This window comes from Microcebus murinus, chromosome 5, assembly GCF_040939455.1.
Source record: "Microcebus murinus isolate Inina chromosome 5, M.murinus_Inina_mat1.0, whole genome shotgun sequence".
NCBI classification, from domain to species: Eukaryota; Metazoa; Chordata; class Mammalia; order Primates; family Cheirogaleidae; genus Microcebus; species Microcebus murinus.
The window spans coordinates 83,094,216-83,115,808 of record NC_134108.1 but is presented as its reverse complement, the minus strand read 5'-3'; the positions used below and the strand labels follow the sequence as shown (position 1 = coordinate 83,115,808).

Here is a 21,593-nt window from a genome sequence, read left to right as displayed (position 1 = left end):
TAAATATTTAATAAACTATAGGAGAGTTATGAATATTTATGAAAGGAAAAATATGTATATGTGCAATGGAGCTTCATGTGCCTTCATAGGTCGCATGTACAAAAAATGGTGGCGTTAGTATGATATGAGGTTGAAGTTTTCTGCCCTCTGACATCGAAAAGTGAAGCAGAGGACATAAAAACCCTCATTGCACATCCTCCACAGACTGGGCAGAACCACTCCATGGTCAATGGCCCCTTATCAGTAAGAAATACTGGTCTGTTCTTGTGCCAAAACTGCAAAAAGACAGGAGCAGCATTAAGTGGTTTATGGAAATCAGCTGTGGAGCAAGTTAGTCTTTTCAAAGGTCTAGTTCTATTTAACCCTTAGGGAAGAAAAGCCTAATGGCAGTTAATGAAGGAGGGGATATAACAAGGCGTGTTTGACCTCCTGTCTCATAATGGCTAGGAACACAGTTTTAAGGTTTCTCTAGGGTCCTTTTAGCCAAGAGGGGGTCAATTCACTTAGTTGGGGGGCTTAAGATTTTATTTTATTTCTCATACTTTTAAATAGAAATAATCATTTAATATTCTAGTGTTTTTTTCAAACATTATATTTCATAGAACCAAAATAAAATACTATTAGATTTAAAGATATTATTAATATAAATTTTGTAAAATAAATTCTTGTATTAATTACTTATATTAGAAATGAATTTAGGAATTGTGCAGTTCCCAGTTGTTCAATCCTGTAATCACTAGCAATTTCACCTTCTTGTATTTTAAAATAATGTCCTGATTGACAGTATAGCAAATCAAATTTCACTTAGTTACATTTTATTTTAATATGCATTTGATCTTCTAATAAATGGTAATCTTTGAAAACACAAGGAATATAATAGAAATAGGTTTACTATTTACCCGGTGTCATTAGTCTCAAATATGGTACCCAATCATGGTCTTGCTTGTCGTTCATGACCTTGGGCAATCTACTCTGCTTCAGTGTGAGCTTAATTCGGTGGCTCATTTCTTTAAAGAATATACTACTGCAAAAGTGGTGGGATTTCACTTCTGACATTAAGTTATAAAAAGAGTATGGCTTTTGTCTTCGGTGCCCTCTCGTGGCCTCTCATTGGCTCATTCTGAAAGAAGTTAGTTGTCATGTTGGCAGCTGCTTAATTGTGAGACTATGAGCTGATTAACAAAATGTGGTATATGTACACCACAGAGTACTACCCAGCCATAAAAAAGATGAATTGATACCTTTTGCAATAATCTGGATGGAACTAGAGACCATTCTCCTAAATCAAATCTCTGGAAAAACAAACACATGTAATTACTATTAAATTAGAACTAACCGATGAGCACACATGTGCACAGAGGGAAGTGAAACTCAGTGGAAAGCAACTTGGGGGAGGGGGCACGGGGTAGCAGAGGAGAATAAACCAACATACTGGGTACTATGAACACTATTTGGGTGATGGGCACACTTATGGCCAGGACTCAAGCATTACAAAAATGATCCATGTAACCTAAAGCATTTATATCCCTTTAATATTTTTAAATAATATTTTAGTATTTTAATATTTTAATTAATCTTTTTGAAGACCCCCACAAAAAGAAAAAAAAAAGAAATAAGAAATAACCAGTGAGGGCCTGAGGCCCTCAGGTCAAAAGCTTCTTAAGAACTGAATACTTAGAACAACCACATGACTGAATTTGGAAGAAGAGGCTCTGATAGTTAAATCTTCAGATGAGATTGCAGCCTTTGCCTAAAGCCTCGATGTGACATCATGGGAAACCTCCAGTCATGGGCAGAGGCACCCACAGAAATTGTAAGATAATAAATGTTTGCTGTTTTAAGTTTCCATATTTTGGGTTATTTTGTTATACAGCAATAGATAACTAGTATAATAGAATAAATCATATATAAGGATAATCGAACATTAAGCAGGCAATTACAGATAGTCCCTGATTTATAATGGTTTAATGTAAGATTTTTTTGACTTTACAATGTTGGGAAAGTGAGACACATTCAGTGGAAACTGTACTTTGAGTACCCATGCAACCATTCTGTTGCTCACTTTCAGTGCAGTATTCAATAAATTACATAGGATATTCAACACCTTATTATGAAATAGGCTTTGTATAACTGTTCTCAGCACTCTTAAGATAGGCTAGGCTAAGCTATGATTTTCAGAAGGTTAAGTGTATTAAATGTGTTTTTGACCTACCATATTTTCAACTTACAATGGTTTTATCAGGATGTAACCCCATCATAAGTCGAGGATCATCTGTACTAGTGAAAAGCCATTAATTTTACCTACAATGGTCAGTCATGGACAGAAATTGATCTTTAATTTGGATTTTATAATAATTTAGGTAAGATACAAAGAACTCTGATTTCATAAAATTGACACCCAATGATTAATATCTTTGGAAAAGAACATAAAGAAAAGTGTGAAAATTAAAATTCTCAGTAGTAAAAGCTTGAAAATTTCTCTCTGCATATAAAGTCATCCTTTGGCCCCAGGTGGGTGGAAACCAGATGTTAAATAGAAACTTTCTATTTAAATGCAATTGAACACACCTTGGAGAAGTTCAAAGCTTTCTGCAAGAGTTTTATTAATTTCTATGGAGGTTATTTTGTCATGATTAGCTCTGGCTGTCTGTCCTCATATGGGATCCACTGTCTATGTGGATGCCATTGAACTCAGACATGAACCTCAAACTCTTACTTCCTAAAACCTATACGCACAGACAATTAGGAAAGATAAATTATAATGAAAAATAGACAGGAAATAAATGGATATGTATGTCAAAATAATTCATACAATTTCTAATTAAATATTAGGTAAACTAGGTAAATTCATTCTTTTTTTCTTGCTTCTAAAAATATATCTTCATTGTTTTATTTATCAATTTATTCATGTCGAAATTTTTTAAATTTCAAAATATTAAAGGGGTACAAATGTTTTAGTTACATGGATACCTTGTATAATGCTTAAATAGGGGCTTTTAGAGTACCCATCACTCAAATAGTGTTTACTGTACTCCATAAGTTAGTTTTTACCTCTCACTCACTCCCATCCTCCCTGCTTCTTGGATACCGATAGTCTTTACATCTCTTGGTGCCTGTGTGTGCCCATCATTTAGCTCCTAATATTGAGAGAGTACATATGGTGTTTGTTTTTCCATTCCTGAGATACTTTTCTGAGGATAATCATCTCTGGTTCCATCCAACTTGTTGCAAAAAAAAAAAAAATGATTTCATTCCTTTTTATGGTTGAGTAGTGCTCTATGTTTTATATATATTAATACCACATTTTCTTAATCCACTGATGAATTGATAAGCACTTACATTGATTCTACATCTCTGCAATTGTGAATCATGCTGTGACAAACATTTGAGTGTAGGTGTCTTTTTGATAAAATGAGTAATTTTCTTTGGGTAGGTATCCAGTAGTGGGATTGCTGGATCAAATGGTAACTCTACGTTTATTTCTTTGAGGAATCTCCATACTGTTTTCCATAGTGGTTGTACTAATTTGCAGTCCCATTAACAGTGTAGAAATGTCTCATTCTCTCTGCATCCATGCCAGAATCTATTGTTTTTTTGACTTTTTAATAATGTCCATTCTGATGGGGTAAGGTGGTATCTCATTATGGTTTTAATTTGCATTGCCCTGATGATTAGTGATAGAGAATTTTTTCATATGTTTATAGGCCATATGTCTATCTACTTTTTAAAAAAACTACTGTTTATATCTTTTGTCCACATTTTAATGGGGTTGTTCACTTTTATCTTGCTGATTTGTTTGAGTTCTTTCTGGATTCTGGATATTATCCCTTTATCAGATGTATACTTTGTGAAAATATTCTCCCATTCTATAGGTTGTCTACTTACACTTTTGGTTATTTCCTTTGCTATGCAGAAGCTATTTAATTTAATCAAGCTCCATTTATTTATTTTTGTTGTTACATTTCCCTTTGGGGTCTTGGTTAGAAATTCTTTGCCTAGGCCAATGTCTTGAAGATTTTTTCCTATGTTTTCTTCTAGAATTTTCAGAGTTTCATATGTTACATTTAAATCTTTTTTTCCATCTTGAGTTAATTTTTGTATATATGAGAGATAAGGACCCTGTTTCATTCTTCTGCATGTGCCTATTCAGTTTCCATTCAGCATCTATTCCTATTCAGCACCATTTATTAAATAGGGCTTCCTTTCCCCAGTGTATGTTGCTGTCTGCTTTGTCAAAGATCAGTTGGTTGTAGGTAGAGGGTTTTAGGGTTCTATATTCTGTTCCATTGTTCTATGTCTCTACATTTACACCAGTTGTATGCTGTTTTTATTACTATAGCTTTATAGCATAATTTGAAGTCTGGTGATGTGATGCCCCCAGATGTGTTCTTTTTGCTTAAGATTTATTCAGCTATTTGGGCTCTTTTTAAATTCCAAATGAAGCATAGAATTATTTTATCTAGATCTGTGAAATATGATTTTGGTATTTTGAAGGGGATTGAATTCAATGTGTAAATTTCTGGAAAAACACAACCTCCCAACCCTAAATCAGGAAGAAATAGAAATCATGAACAGAACAATAATGAGTAGTGAGATTGAAGTGGCAATTAAAAATCTCACCACAAAAAAATTCCCCAGACCAGATAGATTCATAGCCAAATTCTACCAGACCTACAAAGGAAAACTGGTACTTATCTAACAGAAATTATTCCATAACATCAAGAAGGAAGTAATCCTCCTTAACTCACTCTATGAAGCCAATATTGCCTTGGTACCAAACCCAGGAAAGGGTCCAACAACAGCAACAGCAAAAAACTCTAGACCAATATCCCTTAGGAACATGGATAGATGTAAAAATCCTCAATAACATACTAACAAACCAAATTCAATACCACTTTAAAAAATAATAATAATTCACCATGGTAGAATGGGTTTCATCCCAGAAATGCAAGCATGGTTTAACATATGCAAGTGAATAAACATGATTCACCACACAAAGTGAAGCAAAAACAAAATATTATGATCTCAATAGATGCAGAAAAGGTATTTGATAAAACCCAGCAGCCTTTCATGATAAAAACTCTCAACAAACTAGGCAAGAAAAATCATACTTCAAAATAATAAAAGCCATATCTGACAAACCCAAAGCCAACATCATATTGAATGGGGGAAAAATTGAAAGCATTGCCCCAAGAATTGGAAAAAGACAAGGGTTCTCACTGTCACCACTTCTGTTCGACATAGTACTGGAAGCTCTTGCCAGAGATATCAGGCAAGAGAAAGAAATAGAGGGAGAAGAGAAAGAATCTCAGAGCTGGAAGATAATGCCTGTATGCTAAACAAAGTGATGAAGAAAAAGAACACAGAAGGAAAATAAAAGAACAGAGCATACTAGAAATGTAGAAGTATGTAAAGAAACTAAATATAATAAATATAGGCATCCCAGAGAGAGAAGAAGAAAATACACAAGGGTTGGAAAATCTGTTTCTTCAAATACAGGAGGAAAATATACCTACCCTGGCCAGAAACCTAGATTTCCAGAGAGAAGAAGCACACAGAACTTCTGGGAGACTCAACATGAAGAGGTAATCACCACATCATATAATTATCAGACTGGCAAAAGTAAACACAAAAGAGGCAATCCTTCAAGCAGTAAGACTAAAACAACAGATAACCTAAAAAGAAAACGTATCAGACTAACTGCAGACTTCACAACTAAAACCCTACAAGCCAGAAGGGACTGGAGACTCATCCTCAATCTTCTAAAACAGAATAATAACCAACAGAATTCTTTACCCAGCAAAACTAAACTACATCTATGAGGCAGAAATAAAGACTGTCCCAGACAAGCAATCACTGATAGAATTTGTGAAGAAAAACCACACTTGCTTTGCAAAAAGTACTCAGACCTGCATTATACAGTGAACAGCACAAGAGACACCCACCAAATTAAAATCATTCAAGAGTTCAAGTCCAGAACCCGGATTCCACAATGGCTTCAGAGGCAAAACAAAACAATAAGAGTTTACCCAACAATATGAACAGAAATCTACCTCGAATATCAACACTCTCAATAAATGTGAATGGCTTGAATTGTTCTTTGAAGAAACATAGACTGGCTAAGTGGATAAAAATGCATAAGCCAAGTATCTTCAAATCAGTAAAGAGTAGGCCAAACTATCCCTGTTCACTGATGATATGATGTAGTACCTAGAAAACCCTAAAGACACCACCAAAAGACTCCTAGATTTCATAAATAAATTCAGCGAAGTCTCAGCTTACAAAATCAATGTACCCAAATCAGTAGAATTTCTGTATACTAATAACAATCAAGCTCTGAGAGTAAAATTGAAGACTCAATACCATTTACAATATTTACAAAGAAAATAAAATACCCAGGAATATATTTAACTAAGGACATGAATGATCTCTACAATAAGAACTACTAAACACTGATGAAATAAATCAGATGACAAAGACAAATGAAAAAATTAGCCTTTGCTCATAAATATCGATAAAAAGTAATTTACAAGTTGTCATTGTTGTTGTTGTTGTTTTGAGACAATCTTGCTCTGTTGCCCAGGCTAGAGTACAGTAACATCATCATGGCTCACTATAACCTCAAATTATTATTGTATTACATTATATTGTATTGCATTGTATTGTAGTGTATTGTATTTCAGAATATTACAAGGGCACAAACGTTTTGGCTACAGGAATTACTTTTTTACCATTTAAGTCACGGTTATAAGTGTGTACATCACTCATATAGCATGCATTGTGCCCATTAGGTAAGAATTTACCCATCCTCTCGTGTCCCCTCCCACCTGCTTGATTTCCACTGAATTTTACTACTATATGTACATATGAGTGTTGGTCATTTAGTTCCAATTTAATGGTGAGTACATGTGATGTTTGTTTTTCCTTTCGTGCAATACTTCACTCAGGAGGATGGTCTCCAGTTGCATCCAGGTTGTTACAAAAGGTTCACCATTTTTTATGGCTGAGCAATACTCCATGGTATACATATACCACATTTTATTAATCCAATCATGTATTGATGGGCACTTGGGTTGTTTCCCCATCTTTATGATTAGGAATTGCACTGCTATAAACATTGCAACCTCTAACTCTTGGGCCCAAGCCATGTTTCTGCCTCAGCCTCCTGAGTAGCTGTGACGACAGCACAGCTAATTTTTTTTGCCATTTTTTGTAGAGACAGGGTCTCAGGCTAGTCTCAAACTCCTGGCCTCAAGCTATCCTCTTGCCTCAGCCTCCCAAAGTACTAGTATAATGAGTGCGAATCACTGCACCTAGTCTAAATTCATTCTTAGAATGTCCCCTGTCCTGTGCTCACTTCCACAGCGCATATACTAAAATTGGAACAATACAGAGAAGATTAGCAGGGCCCCTGCGCAAGGATGACATAAGAATTCGTAAAGCGTTACATACTTTTTTTGTGTTTTTTTTTAGCTTCATATATACACTATTAAAATTCATTGTTAATCAAACAAACAAACAAAAAAATCCCCTGTCCACACAACCGGCACCTTTTATTTTGAACCTTCATGTCACATAAGCACTACCCACATAGAGTCTCTTTGGTGTCACTCTTTCTTCCCTTTCCTTTTTGTACCAGAATCAAGCAGTACCTTTTTTTGCCTCTCAGTGAAGTAACAAAAAGCCACTAATGGAATTGCTTATGTTTTGTTGACATTTATTCATAAAGTTCTAATAGTCTATTCCTAAGTTTTTTCTAAGGGCTTTTTCTCAAGGAAACTTACTAATCTAAGAGGATTTCTGAAGCAGGTTCATAGTATATATTCTGGAATGGTTTCTATACATACTATTATGGTGAAAACTAATGCTCTCTATTTTTCCACCAACAATTCCAAAAGAAATTTAAATTAATAAATTCCCAACAGACAAGTTTCATAGTTAAATTTTCATTTATGATTGTTTTCAAAGTTCAACATTTTATTTAAACTTCTTATATCACATGATTATTTTCTACCTATACAGGGAAAAAGGAAGGAAGGTTTTTTTTTTTTTTTTTTTTTTCTTCTAAGAACAAAATGAAGGAAGGAAAAGGGGTAAGAATTTTTTAGTAGAAATTTATAGACACCACTGTTGAGAAAAAGAATAGATCACTCAGTGAGGAACAAGGCCATCTATTAATAAGAATCTACTGATCCCTCACTTTTTGCCCAGAACTAGAATAAAGGCATTGAACAATGTTTTACTTTCATTTTAGATTCAAGGGGAAATGAAACACATGGAGAGGGGAAAGGGGTTAGAGCTGCTTTAATAGTAGCTTAAAGAATAATACAAAAGTAGGGCCAAGCCAAGTCTATTTGTGTAAGATATTTAAAGACAAGTGAGCCATGAATGGACAAGATCAATGATGAATAAGCGTGGAGTGGAAATTTGGAGTCTCAAATCTGTTTAGAATTATTTTCCATCTTCATAGTCCTTAGATAAGTATATGTGTTTTGAATGTTAAAGGTGTTATTGGTGGCATGGGCTCTCGAGGTAAAAACAATGTAAATCAATAAGGTTGTTAATAATTAATAAATTACTGTGGTAAGGAAGAATTCATTAACACAAATGGAGTAAATTTACAACATGAAGTGATGGTCTACTAAGTTTAGAACTTACTAGGAAGTATCCAGAAAGGCAAGTTAGAAGAAGGTTTGATTCTTCAATCCAGTTAATGAAAACTAAAATTTTGAGATTGTAAGTCATAGATGTCTTTAAATCCCCCAGGCATGACTACTGTTGTTAAGAAATCATGTCTCAAATACATTTACAGTGTTCTTGATGTTTTCACTACTATTTTTACTATAAAAGAAATCCCATTTGTCTGTGAATTATGAACAATCAGAGCACCTACTCCTCAACCTTATATTCATTCTACCAAGGACAGGAGCCTGTATGGTCTAGCGTATGCTGCATTGAATCTGTTTCTTTCTTGGGGTCTTTGGGAAACAAATGCAGTTTGGGTGGGTATGGATTTTCACTCTCTAGGCTCCTACTTGCCCTTCTCTTCTAATATGTCTCGTCTGATATGAGGAGGCTAAGAGCTAATGCAGGGAGAGCTCATCCTCACACTTCAAGTTCTCACCTATCTGTAAGATGGCCCCAGGGCTTTCAGTTGGAGTTTGGAGTTTGGCCTCCATCTCTGTTTTTATTGCCTGTCCAGGTGTTAAAATTCTGAAAACACAGATATTTGGGGAAAAAAAAATATATATATATATACATACAAAGATGTGTATATGTGTGTGTGTATATATATATGTGTGTGTGTGTGTGTGTGTATAGATTTATTTATATGCTTTGAGAATTTATAATGAAGCCATTTACATTTCTGGGTTCATTAATGCCATTTAGGCAACTACACTGCTTCACAGACTCATACAACCACTTTTACAGACAGCTTGGAATGTAATGAGTTAGAAAATGTTTTCAAAACTTAAAGAATTACATTTTCTTTGCATTTACTAAATAAAGATCTCTTTTTAATAGCTACCACTTACTGAAGGCTTGCTGTATCAGAGGCTTAATAATTTTTTCATCTCTGAAATTTCATAACATTGGTAAAAGATTGGTACTATTATTCCAATATTAAAGTTTAAGGAAATTGATGCTCAGTAAAGTTATTAACTAAAATTATTAAGTTATTTAGAGAGGTAGGACTCACACCAGATTTCCTCAGTCTAAAGCCTAAGATTGTTCCTAAATTCCACTGAAAACAATAGAAAACAAAATAGTATTTAGAGATTTTAGTTTCTCGTGTCAGAATCCACATATAGAATCCTATAATTCTGCATTGATACATAAGGAAATTTAGATAATATATAAGAAAGGGATGATAAACTATTTACTCATTTTAAGAATTTCCATGTTTAATTTAAGAAATAAACCAACGATAATATGGTCAATATTTCCTTTAAGGGCATGATCTCTATATGATTGTAGATAAGAGGACTGTCCATGAATAAAACACAAATCCCAGAAGGCATGAAAACTAGTTTGCGTGTGCATTTCACCTGCATTTGGCCTAAAATTATATTTTCAATAAAATTGGACTTTGGCTCCAAAACTACAAAAAGTCAATAACATAAAGCATAAAATATATCGAATTTTAATCAATGCAAATCACACTGGTAGAAAGGTGTGTGTATATATGCAACAAACCACCATATAATTTTTCTGAAAGGAATTCTTTGAATAAATTCTTACAGTCATAATTTAATAAATGATATTTCAATGTACTTTTCAAATAAAATATTGAATTATCTATTCATTTTCTGAGCTTTATGTTTTATTTAATTGAATGACAGACCTGTTATTTTCATTTCATTTTCCCTTGGCATATTCCAGGGATATTGCTATCATTGCCTATTTTATGCCCTGTGAATAAATTTTTAAATCATGAAAAAAAACAAGGTTAAAACTTAATGTGCGCTAGTTTTTAAAAGTTTTCATGGTAAAAAGTGAACTTGTAAACATGACAAAATTTAACCCTTGACAATGTTACTGCTAGCCATTGTTGATACATAATAATTATTTTATTCATTATTATATTATCAGGATATTATTCTTCATTTCAAAATAGTATTATTTAATACATTTTAATCATAGTTTTATCACTGCTGCCAATTTTCCCTGAATTAATAATAAAATTTTTAAATATCATAATTTTGGTTTGGTATAATATACTGAAAATAAGACTGCCTAAATTCAGTTATGATGCTCAATCCTACTAATTGGATTTCCTGAAGAGAGGGAAAAGTCTCCATCACCTAATAGTCTGCACAGGAAAATATCTTCCTATATTTTGCTTTGGCACAATCACTAAAGCTACACCCACTATAATCAGAACTGTATCAGGATCCCGTATTTTTTTTTAATTTTGCTTTTGCAGTGCGTATTATGTTCATCCCAATCTTATAGGATCTTCAGCATTCCAGAGAACTAACGCTAATATCTAGTTCGTGCCATCTCAAAGAAAATGGTCTATAGTTTGTGGGGTTTTTTTCTCACATGTCAATCTAATAAAACATTTACCATAGAAAATGAAAGTGGTATATGCTGCAGAGCATAGACATGTTTACATAGCAGTTTTCAGGTGTATAACAACACTGATTAAAGTGCTAGATTGTTTATTTACTCATTATAAAGCAACAAGGCTCAGCTCAGTATAAAGCAAAGATAGAATTTTTTTTCAAATTATTCTTACGGGAGTTAAGTATCATTCAATACTGAGTGATGGAAGGAGCAACTAAAACAATCCAGTTGCAAATTAAACAATTCAATTATCCTATATAATATGGCTGGGACAAGATCGGGTGCTAATGTGATCTCAGAAGTTGGTTTTTTAGAGATCCCTTATTATGTGTGGATGCTCTCGTATTCTTCCAATCTTTAGAAGAGCAAAAGTATGCCCCATTTTATATGATTTATTTATTTATTTATTTATTTATTTATTTATTTATTTATTTATTTATTTATTGAGACAGAGTCTCACTTTGTTGCCCAGGGTAGAGTGAGTGCCGTGGCATCAGCCTGGCTCACAGCAACCTCAATCTCCGGGGCTCAGCGATCCTCCTGCCTCAGCCTCCCGAGTGGCTGGGACTACAGGCATGCGCCACCATGCCCGGCTAATTTTTTGTATATATATTTTTAGTTGGTCAATTAATTTATTTTCTATTTTTGGTAGAGACAGGGTCTCGCTCAGGCTGGTTTCGAACTCCTGACCTTGAGCAATCCGCCTGCCTCGGCCTCCCAAAGTGCTAGGATTACAGGCGTGAGCCACCACGCCCGGCCTTATATGATTTATTTTAAACAAACAAAAATCCCCTTTTTTTAGTTGGTTTATAAAGAGGTATTGATGTGGAAGTGGCTCTTATTATATTTTATTTACCTTCCTATCTAAAGGAGAAAAATGTATCTTTTCTTCAATATTTGTATCTGTTCCTTTTCATTTAATCTAAAGGTCACTCACTATACTAAATAAATCAAGAAGGAATTAAAAATGTACAAATTGGCTAACAATGGAGTAATTCTAAAATTCAGATTAACTAGACCTTTTCAAAATTTACTTACGAAGGAGACAAGGCAAAATATGATGTTGTTATGAATCCATATTTACATATAGGGTACTTAATGGATGTCTAATAAATATTTATTGGTGGTGATGAATAAGGCAATCTGGCCATCCATGGAGGAAGAAGCCAGCAAGAACACTGGGTGTAGCTGTTGTATTGCATTACTGGGTTGTCAATCTCTTTTTTATGGTATGTTAGCAAAATTTCATGCTTCTGCTTCCCACTTTCTTTTGGATGTGCACTTAAACATTATACTTTTATGGTCTAAGCACCACCTCTAGCCTTTGCACCTTTTTCTGACATTTAATTCATACTGATACTATTTGAATACAAATTTGAAATGAGTAGAAACTTCTTATAACAAAGGAATGAACTAGACTGTGACAAACACACTTGAGACAGAATTAAGCAAAGGCGCTCTCATAAAAGTGGCATCTGAACTTCCCTAAGTTTGCACATTAGTTCTTCAGTACTGGTGCTACCCAAAGTGTTCCCATGGTTACCATGTGGTTGTTCTAGAAACACTAAATAAGCAGAAGAAAGTATAACCTAGAAGTTCTATCCAAGAAAGAAGGGATGCATATTCATCTTAAATAATCTGAGTGGTTTTTCCCTTTACATTGGTATGTGCTGTGATAACAAGTGCTTGTGCAGCATATCAATATGCCTCATCTTCTTAAACAGTCAGTCAGCAACTGTTTCTTCTCTGTATACCAGACACTTTACTGCAGTGATCTGCAACCTTTTTGGCACCAAGGATGGATTTCATAGAAGACAATTTTTCCATGGGCAAAGGGGTGGGGGAGGGGAATGGTTTCAGGATGATTCAAGCACATTACATTCATGGTGCATTTGATTTCTATTATTACATTGTAATATACAATGAAATAATTATACAACTCACCATAATGCAGACTCAGTGTGAGCCTTGAGCTTGTTTTCCTGTACGTAGAGAGTCCCATCTGGGGGTGATGGGACACAGTGACTGTCAACACAGATGGAGGTTCACTTGCTTGCCCCGCCGGTCACTCCTCCTCCCGTGTGGCCCAGTTCCTAACAGGCCACAGACTGGTACTGGTCTTCGGCACAAGGGTTGGGGACTGCAGCTCTCCGGGGATACAAAGACATGAGATCTAATCTCTACCTTCTGGACTAAGGAAATAAGCTATTTAAAGCTGGAAAAAAAGTCATACCGTTACCACTGGTAATAACAGTGTTACCTGGTAACAGAAATGAGAGAAATAGAGAAAAGAGACTTTATCATCTGAATAAATGCCCATGAAAAATGAAAGTACAGGGTAACAAACCAAAAACTTAGACAAATGTCTCCTGCAAAGCTTTTGGGCTGTTTAAAGAAACACTGTTTAAAAAGAATGGCAAATGTGTGAAGTGGGCAAAACTCCATAGCTTTTATTCTTGTCTCACTTGTTTCATTTTTCTTCAGTGTTCATCAAAATTCATAGACAATCCAGGTGTAGCCAAGATGCCTTGACGAGATTTCTGAGGAGAGTGACTTTGATAATCAAGTTCAAGAGTATTTCAAGACTGGAAACATTCCTAGAGAAATGCTACTGGTGCAGCTGATCTTTATTTAGCTGCCTGCAGTGTCTCTTGTACCTTTCCTGGGTCTCCTTGGGCTTCCAGTTAATCAGCAATTCTGTATTGTGCCTTTGGTCTTTCTCTCCCAAGGGTAATGGTGTGGCTGTGGTATTTTTGAAACAGACACAGAAAAAAATGTAGAGAGTGTATTCACAGCCTGCCCCTAGCACTTCAAGGTGACACCTGTATTTCAGCAAATTCTTTGTTTTCAGTGGAGTACTGTCTATTGCTCTGTGAGCTACTTAAAACAATCAAGCATGAAGATATCTTGACTGACACCTGCCTGGAGCTTCATTGAATGGATATCTTCAGTTTTCAGATGCCTGGACTTCATTAAAATGTGTACTTGGGGTGAAAACTTTCTGAACATTCATTTTCTCTTGCAAATTAGTTGACTATAAAACCATAGTTTAGAGTAAGAATGTAAAGTGACAAGAGAAGAAGATTGTAAAAGTGAAGGGGAGGGGGTAAAAAGCTGAAGAAGGTTCATGTGGCTGTAAGTTAGGGATGTCCCAGGCTTGGTATATTGAATGGGAAATCTTTTTGCTAAAACTGGTTGGCAAAACACATATTCTTCCAAAATATCCTTTACACAGTCAAGCTCACCTAAATACCAACAAGCTTTGATTGAATTAGGAAAAAGAATAAGTAGATTGACCTTTAAAGAAAATTGCTCTACATCCATTATAAATTTGCTAATGTAAATTTTTCACTTTAACTATATGCTCATCTTTTAAAAAGAATAACATCGGTTTGTGTGTGGTTCTTTTTTGGACTATAAAATTATTCAGTTTATTCAGCTTTTATGTTGTAGAAAATTGGGAAAAATATAACTTAAATGCCAATAAATCCATCATAATCAGATAATTAATGTATAAGACTGTTATATTTCTTTCATACACACACATGCATACACATAAAATGACTGTGCTGTGTGTGTGTAAAATAATACATATAATAATTTTTCTCTATCCTTACAATGTTCCAAAAATTTAACCCATGGACATGAAGAGTTCATTGCATATTCAAAGTGTTTTCTCTCTGACACCTGTCACATATGTATGAGTTTTAGTTTGGTTTATAATAAAGTATTTTTTGATATTCAGGCACATAAAAAATTTTGTGTGATTTAGTCTTTCAATATTTTCCTTAGTCTTTTCTTTTTTATTTCAACTGTATTATTATTAATTTCTTCCATAGGTACATGCAACTTCCAAAATCATGTATTTTCATATTGTACCAAATATAGTTCATTCTTGCTCACATTGCTTTCACTATTGGATTAGTTTCAACATTCTTGAAGATGATCTTAACTACTGATTTGATTTTGTAGGATCAAATCTAGTTCTTAATACTTCCAAGATAAGCTCACTTCTTACCTCTTTAGTTTTCCTAAAACTTTCTTACATCTGATAGCTATCCATTAATATCAGTTAATTTCCTTCTTATGATTTTTAATTTCCTATTTTTAAATTTTCTTGAGGATGCTAAGCAATTCTCTGTTGTTATCTTCTTCAGTAGACTGTTTTTAATGGTATAACCTTCAGAAACATTTATGTATTGTTCTCATCCTCTGATTTCATAATAATTGTGCAGACACCAAGAGGATCTAAAATCATTTTGCTTGCACTTCTATCAATCAAGATATAAAATTAAATGCTATATTTTCTAACATATACAGGACCACAAATTATTTTTAACTCACTTTTCACCTAGGAGATATTTCAGATCTTTCCAGGACATGTCAAAGTACATATCTCTTAGCCATGAGAAAAGTCTTCAAAAATTTTTCTTCCATTCAATTCAATAAACCATATTGCTGGCAGTCATTCCTTCAAGATTCTTGGTGTAAGTGAAAAAAGAAAGAAGCTGAATTTCAACTAGAGATTTCTTGCAGCCTATCTAAGAGTTTTCAGAAGTACTTGGAATGCCTGCTAATCAGTTGGATCTTAGTCACATCCTGTTCCTGTAGCACCCAAGAATAGTGAGATAGCAGGGAAAGAATTTTACAACAGAATGTAAATTAGAAATTAGGGTAGAAGTACACTTTGCAAAGCAACATTCATTCTGTTTCCTATGACAATAGACTGGGATCTGCAAACAAGTGTTTACAATAGAAAAAAATGTTTTTATTTCAGAAGTATCTTTTTCTCCAATCATTAACATTAGGGGGGAAACTGATCAAAGGAAGATCATCAAAGAGAATACCTTCAGCTGTGTTGTAGTTACATAATAGTAAAGAAAGAAATAATTTAGGAAAAAATATATGAGTAGATTAGCCATAGAATGTGGAAAATTCCAAACTGATAAGATTTGATCTGAGAAATTTGCTCCAGTCCCCTATTTCCCTGTTAAGAGAATAAGAACTTAACTGAAAATATATAAAAAGAATATTAATTTATATTCTTAAAGTGCTTAGCAGATATAACAATAGTACCATATAAGTAAAAATCATGTTCTTCAATGTGCATATGAAATTTAAAATACTTTTTTCCTAATAGAGAAATGTGTTAAAAGTTACTGAAGCTTAAAACTTTAGATTTTAAATATGGTAGCTTTCTGTGAGCAACAGGGTGTCTATGAATACAAAATGGAATTATTAATGACTAAAAAAATAGCCCTTGAGTCAAGCACTGACTCCAATCAAGTCTAGACTTTCACATTTTATTTCTTATGGTTGATTGACCTAAGCAAATTTTATAATTTGACTCACGTCTTAACTGAGATATCTATATCTCCAACTCTTTTTCAACACTTTTACCAAATTAAATCATTGAAAAGTTCATAGACATTAAACTTAATAATAATTCTCTAAGACATTTTAAAAACATGAAGGCTACAATTAGATATTGCAGCTGGTAGTGTTATTGTTGGAGACATTCTTGTTTGATCTACCCCCTGTCATCCTTGATGTGAGGCAGGGCTGCTTAAATGTTGCAGGTTTAAGTAATACTTTTATTCACAGAAGCTATGCCCAAGAACTTAAGAAGAAATCCATAACTCATTCAGTTTTCTATGCTGACTCTGAGTCTATAGGGAATTCCTCCAACTCAACAAGCTGTGATTCTGGACCGAATGTCCAGTATTAGGAATTAGTATGTGCCAATGGTAATATGAAAGTTATGATGTCAGGAAAGTTGAATTTAAAATAAAAATTATGCATAGACACACACACACACATATACACACACACAAACATATATACATCTGCACCTCTAAATTCTTTTATTAATTTGCATATTTTGAACCATATGTGTATAGGGACAAGGCAAAGGTGTGTTAATATCAAGTCAAAAGCAGAGATCATTTCAAAGTGATAAGAAAGTCCAATCACTGGGATGTCTATGACCTTAGCTGGGAAGTAATGTCATCTGTGAAAACTCTGCATTTAATTACTAACAGTGTCAAGAATCACAATGCTTCATGTTATAATCACAACAAAATTTTGTACATTATACTAATATTTAAAGTAACATTGATTTTGCTGTAATCCCCAATTCCTGGATCATTATATGTGACTCAGAAAGACAAATGACTTAAAGAAAGTCACATCAACTTTGCCAATATCATGTCTGAAGGAGCTATCTCTCAAATCCAGCTTTCACCTTAAATTCATGAATACTTTTATTCTCATACATCTTCTACTCAATAGAAAGATCATGGAGTATATTAATGGTCTGAGTATCAAAATGACTAAAGAAACTCATACATTTTCACAATTATCATTTATTCTTCTTAATGTATAGTTGTAACTCACCTATGCTTAATGCCACACAATTCTTCCCAAGTTAGAGATAGAAGAGCTAATTTTAGATAAATTAGTCCACAAGTATAGAAGATAAAATGAGGCTGCATCAAGGATAAATGTAATTTTTTATCAGCTATGCTTTTTTAGAATAAGAGCAATCCAACCACATGTGGAGAAATTAGGGACCGCCTTTTGGAGAAATTATACCAGACAAACTATTAGAATGTAAGCAGCAGCAATGCTGGAACATAGTTAGTGCTAAACAAATATGTATGGAATGCATGAATATCTCAATAGAAAACTGCCAACTTAGTTAACTCTTTATTCATTCCGAAAAAAAAGCAAGTAATTTGCTGGATTTTGTGCTATTTTTTACAGGCTAATAGCATTGTCAGCTCTAAGTATACGCATATGCATAAACACACATGCACACATTCACAAACATAAACCCATATACATATACACAGCATATGTTTAATTCCTTGGAGGAGTAGGATTTCATCAAAAACAAGTAGGCAGAAACAAAAAATATGAACTATTCAAATAATTATTCTATCATAATTTTTGCTCCTTCTTCTACCTCTTCAAGCATTCCTCTAATAGAAACTTTCACTGGAAAAGGGAGATTGTTGAATCCACACTAGGGTTCATAAAACATGAAGTAAAATAAAATTTATAGAATGATGAAAACATGTCATTTCCTCTCATGCTCATAAATTTTCAGCTTGACTTCTTAAAAATTTCACATGTCTTTCTGCCAACCTTGTACAACTCTAGCTGAGGGCCTGTTGTATAGAGCATTTTGAAATCCTCTGAGCTAATAACTGAATCTGGCTTGATAAACAGAACTGTATTTTTTTCTCAGAGAATATTATGCATTTGCCCAATTTTGCATTTTTAATGAAGTGCCTAGAGCCTATTATTGCAGGTAAATTCACTTTCTTATAACAAAAATGTTTTTTTTTAAATCCATCTTCATAGTTTCCTATTGTTGCAACCTAAAAATCTCTTACGCATATATTAATGCACAAAGGTAATAGTATACAGGAAGAACATTGTTTTTTCAAGTACTGTGTTTCTCATCTGATTAGTTAGCAATTTGTACAATTACACCTAAATGGATGCAATGCTGATATCACTGTTTATTTTATTATAGCAGTAATACAGGTACAGTGCTATCTGCCCTGCTTTTTTATAATATTACTCATAAACAATTATGTATACACTCTATTTAAATTTACCAGCTTGATTAGCCAACAATCTGAACTAAAACATTTAAGGTAAAATGGAAAGCTAATTGTGTAGAGATTTTTAAGCTCATTTATACACAACAGGATTTGTTAGTGCCAATGAAGGTTAAAAAAACAAACAAAAAAAAACAGTATGACTTCTTTCGTATCCTAACTAATTTCTTCTGCTAATTCAAAATGTCTGCAGAGAAACTAAATGGGGTAGAACATAGAAATAGTATTTTTGGTAAGGACAGTATTTGGAGAAAAGAAAATGTTCCTTGGCTATATGTACTGGTTATGAATTGCTTTTATTCTGGAATATTGCTTCAATTTTAGAATGCTGCATCTAATGATGTAGAGAACAATAAAGGTTCTTTATATTAAGGGATGATTTCCATTCATTTCATTCTCTTACAATTTTCTGTGAGATGTCTCTCTCTTACTCCTAGTAACTGAATGATATCAATTATGGGATATCAAAGAAGAAACCCTGGTGATAAAAGGCTCAAAATACATAACACAGAGTAGTGGTATAAAAATCTGTTCTCCTAGAATGGAAAATAGAAGTTTAAACTGAAATTTTCTTAAAGAATATAAAACCAGGCCAAAGTGGAATTCTCTTAAACTTTGAAAGTATCTCAAAAATGATTATGAAATATGATATTTTAGTATAGTTAAAAGTACAGTTGAATTACAAAATTTAAAGGTAGCTGCCACAATTATTTATGGACTTGGAGGTCAATACATTCAATTAATAATTCCATTGTTTTTAAAATGAATATTTTCATCAGGTTATTAGTACACATGACTTTTAAGTTGCCCTGCTTATTTGGGGAGGGGCAACAATTTTCTCCTCACCGCTGCCCTTGCATCCCTTTCCTCTGAATCCATTTTTCCCTTTCCCTGGATCAAATCTCAGTCTCTCATCATTTTTAGGAAATTAATGAAATGCCTCCTTCTAGATATAGCTAAAACAATTCAGCCCAGTATACCAACAAACCTGGAGAATTTCCTTCAATTTTAGATTTCTCTGGGCCCCAGCTCTAATCCTCTTTAGTTTTGTATGCCTGTAGGTGGTATGAGTGCTAAGAGCTCTTTCTTTTTCCTTCAATCTTCTCCACTACTCAAGTACTGCGATATTGGTCCCTCCAATGCCACAGCAGTATTTAGAAGGGACAGAGGTAAGGAGCCATGAGGTTTTATTTAAATTGTATATGTATAAACTGTGTTTGTAATCCTCTGAGTCTAAAAGATCCCAGTGCATAATTCTGTCTAGTCTTGGAGGAGGAGTGTTAGGTGACCTTTCTTTCTATTTCCAAATTGCTGTCTCTCATCTACGTTTCTTTGAAGCAAACCATCCATGCATCCTCTTACCACTTATGTTTTCTCTCTCTGTTGCCTGGTTTCGGAAGTCCCTCTCTGGTTGATTTACCTTGTCCCTTGTACTGTCCTTTTGGACAGAACTCCATTCAAGGTTGCCTCATTCAGGTGTCTTCCCAGGAAAGACATCATACTCATGTTCTTTATACATGCAACTTTGCATTGTCTTTCACTCTGAAAGTGAAGGGATTCACAAACAGCCCTCTTTTCTTTTCTATCTCAGGTGGCTTGTTAAGTGCTGACTCTAATTTTCAGACTTTTCAGGATGAGAGATACCAGCCCCCTGACACTTCAGGAAATATATATCAAGTTCTCCAGGTGGTCCTTTTGGACTCCTAAGATGAGGGAGGATTATTCGCACACACCCTTCACCCAGACCATGGGAAGGTTTGGAAATTCAGCCCCCAAATTTCTTCATCCAAAGAAAGAACTACTCTGGGTTATTCAATTGCTCAACCAATACTTTGCATTCTCTTATACATCTTCAAGGTCATTGATGGACTGATGCTGGCTATACCAATTTCACAATCTTCTGTCAAGACATGCTTATACATTCTAGCATGTAATATCAGGATTTGGAGTACCTGGCTTCCACTGTATTACTCTTGACCTTCAGAAACTCAGCCATGATCATGAGATAACATAAGAAGGGTTACATTGTTGCATTTAGCACTTGTTCTCTCTCTGTTTCTCTCTCTCTCTCTCTCACACACACACACCCCCACACATTCACAAAGTAGATCCAATTTATTCATCACCCCGTTCTTGTGCATTTGTAAGTTCACACAGAAAGGCAATAGAGGAAGAATCACCATCTAGTATCATTGAAGCCATTTATATTTTTTAAATCATTAAGAGATTTTGCAATTTATCTTAAAATGTCTTATAAAGTGCCATTATTCTGTATTATTTGTTCTTTAAAGTGCTGAAAATGCTAGCACCTCTTAATTTATCCCCAAATAATACATATAAAATATGACATAAGTTATTCATATATTAGCAAATCACACAATTGTCCTCTCTGAATAATTATTAATTGTCTAGTGTTAGAAATGATGATGGATCTTGAAAGCATTAGATGATTTTTCATACATATACATGGAATGTAAAATTCCTATTCTGACAATCATTTCTTATCTTTGTATGACTTTCTAAATAAGTCATCTCCAAGAAATAAAAACTTTAATGGGAGGTAAAGCACTACTTCAATAAGTGCTACACAAGTGAAACTTCAAAATACCATATTCATATCCATATTTGGCTTGGGTTAAAGTTCTACTGGGACCTAATCTAAATATTAAAAATAGTGTTCAGGTACATCTATGGAGGATAGGAGGCAGGGAGAGATAAGGCCACACCTGTGTATCCATGTACACACACACACACACTATGACATACTAATTGGTTTGTATAGGACAAGTTATGGTACCATAAAAAACTAAAAGACATCCACACAGTCTCAGTGTACTCAGTATAAGAGGTTTACTTCTTGTTCACACTACATTTCCAATGTGCATCACCATG

At 34.1% G+C, this 21,593-nt stretch overlaps 1 non-coding gene across 1 annotated transcript; it reads left to right on the top strand.

Annotated features, from left to right (window-relative positions):
* Positions 1-7,349: 7,349 nt before the first annotated feature.
* Positions 7,350-7,456, top strand: LOC142871194 (U6 spliceosomal RNA). Its single transcript, XR_012919458.1, has one exon. It is a non-coding gene; the product is annotated as a U6 spliceosomal RNA (small nuclear RNA).
* Positions 7,457-21,593: the final 14,137 nt, after the last annotated feature.